The sequence below is a fragment of the Arachis ipaensis genome, chromosome B9 (genome assembly GCF_059453495.1).
Source record: "Arachis ipaensis isolate K30076 ecotype BB chromosome B9, ASM5945349v1, whole genome shotgun sequence".
Taxonomy (NCBI): Eukaryota; Viridiplantae; Streptophyta; class Magnoliopsida; order Fabales; family Fabaceae; genus Arachis; species Arachis ipaensis.
In genome coordinates this window covers 19,307,637-19,313,305 of record NC_142444.1, presented here as the reverse complement: position 1 = coordinate 19,313,305, position 5,669 = coordinate 19,307,637, and the positions used below count along the sequence as shown (strand labels likewise).

Below are 5,669 nucleotides of genomic sequence, written 5' to 3'. Positions count from 1 at the left end.
AAGAATATTGAGCATAATTATAATTTTCATTTTGCATAAAATTACCTGTCATGTCATAAGGGACCTCTTGATGTGGATTTTGGGTGTTGACAGCTGAAACTTGCATTCCACTTAATTATTGAGTAAGTAGATTTATTTACTGAGACATAAGCTTGTTTTGAGCAAGAAGAGCAGTAACAGCTTCCACTTTCAACACGCCTCTCTTCTGAGAGGTTTCAGAGTGCAAGGGATTCCTGTTGGAGGAATATAAGTATTGGTTGTTAGCAAACAACTCAATAAGCTCAATAGTCTCCTCTGGTGTCTTCTTCATGTACAAATAACCACCTGTAGAATTATCCAAGCGCATCTTGGACATTTCACATAAGCCCTCATAAGAGATATCCAGCTGAGTCCATCTAGAGAATATATCTGGAGGGCATTTCCTAGTCAGTATCTTGAATCTCTCCCAAGCTTCATAAAGGGTTTCACCATCCTTCTGTCTGAAAGTCTGAACATCCACCCTTAGCTTAGTCAGCTTTTGAGGTGGAAAAAATTTAGTCAGAAAGCCAGTGACAATCTTGTCCCAAGTATCCAGACTCTCCTTGGGTTGAGAATCTAACCACAGCTATGCTCTATCCCTCACAACAAATGGGAAGAGCATGAGTTTGTACACTTCAGGATTCACTCCATTGGTCTTCACAGTGTCACAAATCTACAGAAAAACAGAAATAAACTGATTTAGATCTTCCTGAGAGAGTCCATGATATTGACAGTTTTGTTGCACAAGAGTGACTAGCTGTGGCTTCAGCTCAAAGTTGTTTGCAGCTATAGGAGGCACCACAATGCTTTTCCCATAAAGATCTGCAGTAGGAGCAGTGTATGAGCCAAGCACTCTTCTGGGTTGCTCATTCCCATTCGGATTTGCCATATTGGTATTAGCAGCATGATCCATGGTGGACTCTGCAGCCTTGTAGAGTCTTGCTTGTTGCAAATGCCGCCTGAAAGTCCTTTCAGGGTCAGGGTCAAAGTCTAACAGAGGTTTCTTGTCCCTATTTCTGCTCATAAACAGACAGAAGACAAGAAAAGATGAGATTCTCTACATCAAAGTGCAGAGAATTCTCAGTAAGGTAACCTGTGTAAAGAAATAAATAAAAAATACTAAATAAATTAAACACTAAAATTCGAAAATTACTATTAAAATAAGACAAAAAAAATTCAAAATTATTAACCCAAATAATTAAGAAAAATTAAAATAAAAATAACTAGAGAACACCAAACTTAAATTCAGAAATTAAGGAAAAATAAAGCCAAAAAAAATTCGAAAATTTAAGGTGCAAAATTAAAATAAATTCAAAGTTAAAACGCTTATTGAAGAAAAAAATGAAATATTAAAAGAGAAATAAATAACAGAAAGAGAACAAAAGTCTTCTTTCTTTTAAATTCTTAGGTTTTTTATTTTTTATTTTTTTAAGACTAAATAATAAAAGAAAAGAAAAAGAAAGAAACAGGGGAGGGAGATACTAACGAAAAAGAGGAAAAGAATTAAAGGAACAAAAAATAAAAAATAAAAATTAATAATACTAAAATAAAACTAATTAAAAGAAAAATTATCTAATCTAAGGAATAAAACAACGAGTAGTTGTCAATCACAATCAATCCCCGGCAACGGCGCCAAAAACTTGATGCGTAATTTATAGTCCACAAACTAATCGGCAAGTGCACCGGGTCGTACCAAGTAATACCTCAGGTGAGTGAGGGTCGATCCCACGAGGATTGATGGATCAAGCAACAATGATTGTGATTGGCTTAGTCAGACAAACAGAAAATGGTGTTTGAAGGTTCAAAAGCATTAAATAGTAATAAAGAGATAAAGATAGCAAGCAGTAAATTGATGAGAATAATATATGGAGAAACAGTTAAGGCTTCAGAGATATCTATTTTCTGGATTGACTTTTCTTACTAACTATTTTAATCATACAAGATTTAATTCATGGCAAACTATATGTGACTAAACCCTAATTCCTTAGACCTTTTTAGTCTCCTCTAACCTTCATCAACCGCCAATTCCTTGGTCACTTAATTCCAATTAGAGAGTGAAGTTCAATTCTAGTTTATATACCACAAAAATTCTAATTACCCAAATATAAGAGGATTATATGTCACGTGTCCCGTTAAGTCCAGATAATTAGAAATTTAGGAGAATTTGTTTTCAAGATTTTGTTAAAGTAAAGAACTTTTCCAAGTTATACAAGAACTCAATTAGAACAAGGGCATACTTCCGTTCCACCCAGATTCATAAAATAAAGAACAAAAATAATTCTTGAATTATAAATCAGTACATGAATTAAAATAGAAAAATAATAGTATCAATCCATACAATAGACAAAGCTCCTAACCTTAACAGTGGAGGTTTAGTTGCTCATGGTTCAGAGAGAAAACTAGGATTCTGAAAAACTGTAAATTGCCAAATGAGGTCGAAGAGAAGAGAAGAGCCCAAAGGGCTTATTCTTTTTCCTTTTATATCTAATCCTAATAAATGTAAAATATATTTCCTAAACTAAATAATATTTTTTCTAATTAAAAATAAAATAAAAGTTTACATCAAAATTTAATAATTAAATTCCGCAGCCTTTGGACGTGAATGGGGACCACTTGGATTATTAAGGTCCACGCTGAACTTGAGAATTCAGCATGGGTGAGAGCAATACACGTCCTTCGGAGCTTGAATCCACGCTGAACTTGGATTAACCCAAGTTCAGTGTAGGATGATACGTGATTCTTCCTCTGTGCGTTGGATTCCACGCTGAACTTGAAAAAGCTGAAGTTCAGCGTGGAGGAGGCAGAGTGAAATGGAAGAAAAAAGTATATTATTATATACTGTTAGAAAGCTCTGGAAGTTAGCTTTCCAATGCTGCTAGAATCACATAAATTTGACCTCTGTAGCTCAAGTTATTTCTGTTTGAGTGCAAGGAGGTCGGGGTTGATAGCATCATTCGCTTTCTTCCTTTTCTGCTACAAAATTCCGCCAAATCCATCTAAATGCTACCTGAAATAAACAGAAATTGCAAACAACTCAAAGTAGCATTCATAGTGGCTAAAGGTAATTAAATATTGATTAAACTCACAATTTGAATGCAAATTCACTAGGAAAAGATAGAGAAGATGCTCACACATCAGTGAGAACCGGAGGTTCTCAGCATGGTAACAGTGCCCAAATATCTAACATGTTATGTCCTGAGAAAGCCGAAGGTAATCCTTGAACTTCCAGTTATAATCAAAGCATATAAATATACTAAACCATGAGAAATGTAAAAGTAGGCAACTAACTTAAGGGTCATCAATCTAACTAAACATCCCCCTTCCAAGTCCTTCAAACCTCCTAACCGCCAACAGTAAAGATATGCAAACACAAGTATATCACGCAAGAAATGCACAAGTAGGAAGCAAGTAAGACAATTAGGCAATTAGCAAGTAATGATGCAATCAGTTAGGCATTTCAAACAAATCACATATAATGCATATGATGCATGCCTGTCCTAGTGGCTGATGAGTCTCATCTGTCGGTTGCAAAGCCAACCCGACATATTCTGGTAGCTAACCATTGGACAGAACACCAAACACAGAGCAAGTGGGACAACACCATAACCCTTGCATCTTACCCGCGTACTCGGAGCAGGGGACAACTTCACCGTGCCTCTTACCCAGGCAGTGTTACATTCTCGGCCCGGAGCAAGGGGAAATAGAACACAGCCCTTGCGTCTTACCCACAACCTCGAATTTTTCCTGAGCAAGTGGATAACACCACTGCATCTTACCCAGCTTATTGACTTTTACCCAGAGCAAGCGGATAACACCGCTGCATCTTACCCGGAGTCACATACAGAAACACTCTTTCATTACCATTAACATTCATTCATTCATCCAATCATACTCAATTTATACCCGGAGCAAGTGGATAACACCACTACATCTTACCCGTCGTTCTCACCTCTTACCCGGAGCAAGTGGTTAACACTACTGCATCTTACCCAGAGGCACATCACAATCAATTTCAATTTCATTATCTTTATAATTCCCTCATCTCAGCTAACCGGCTTAAAATTATAATTCATAATCAGCCATAACCATCATCACACACAGCCATTCGACTTATATCATACTCAGCCACTCGGCTCATATCTTACACAGCTCTCCACCACCTTCTTCCATGACTCATATCATCATTATTAATCATAACTCATCATAATATCCCCTTTCTTCATCCACAAGTTACCCCCTTCCCTAGCTTCCTCTCAGTCGCTAGGCATTTTACATTAATTTAAGATTTAAGAGATGAAAATGGGGGTTTATAAGCCTGAAACAGTGTCTCGGAAGGTCACAAGCTTCTTGGGAAAGTGAAAGACTTGAAAACAAAATCTTTAGAAAAGAACAGGGTCGTGTGCGTACACACAAGGGTGTGCGTGTGCACGCCCAGAAGTATTTTTAAAAGTGTGCGTGCACGCACAAGGTGTGCTAGTGCCACCAACAGCATGTCATTCCCAACGTGTGTGTACGCACAGGGCTGTGCATACACATAGCTTGCAAAACTTTAGTGTTTGTGTGCGTGCACAGGTTGTGCTAGCGCTCCTATCAATGGCCTTTTCCCCGTGTGTACATACGCACAGGGCTGTATGTCCGCACAGGTCCAAAAATCCACGGGGTGTGCGTGTGCACAGGTCTGTGCGTGTGCACACAAACCAGAAATCACAAATTCTGCATAATCTGTAGAATTCATATTTTTGGCCTGAACTTTCAATCATCATATCTCCTTTCACAAAATTCGGATTTCTACCAAATTTAGACCATTTTAAAGCTTATGAAATCATCTTTCATTTGATATAAAAATCATCAATTTCCAAAAATAATAGCTCAAGATATGATCCATTGAAGTTCATCACAATTCCATTTTTAACAAAACTCATAAACTCCCAATTTTTAAAACATACACTTCCAAATTCATTCAAAACCAACCAAAATTCAACCATTCCAACATCAATCATTTCCAAACCTTATTCAATCATCAACCCACCAATTCCCCCATATTGATCCAAATCTCAATTTAATAAATCTCACATCATAATCAACATTTCATATCTCAATTTCCAAACAAATATTCAATTCATCAATCACCATATATATATATATATATATATATATATATATATATATATATGTCATACTTCAACTCATGCTCATCAACAAGAGCCCCAACCTTATCATCCATTAAGCATATCACTCCATATCACATACAACTTTTACATACTTTGCCAACAATTATCATCATTCACAATCACCCAACCACTACTCAAATATTCATCTCAATCCAATTTATTCAACAACTACATTAACATATCACAATCCACTAAATTCATACACAACAACACAATTCATTTCAATCCATCGACAACATTAATAGTTCAACTCCTATCTTAGGGTCTCTAGCCTAAGTTTTCACACCACATTACATTTTAGATACAGGAAACCGAAACCATACCTTGGCCGATTTCTGTTCAACCCGGAACACTCTCAATTTCAACTTCCAAGGTTTCCAAACTCTACCAACAGATTTTCAAGCTTGGTGCTCCACTCCAAAGCTTTCCAAAATCACCAATCAAGCTCCAATACACATATATACAATGCTTAAGCCACAA

General features: G+C 36.7%; 1 non-coding gene across 1 annotated transcript; it reads left to right on the top strand.

Annotated features, from left to right (window-relative positions):
• Nucleotides 1–401: 401 nt before the first annotated feature.
• LOC148543929 (small nucleolar RNA R71) lies at nt 402–508 on the top strand. The gene has a single exon (XR_015901916.1). It is a non-coding gene; the product is annotated as a small nucleolar RNA R71 (small nucleolar RNA).
• Nucleotides 509–5,669: the final 5,161 nt, after the last annotated feature.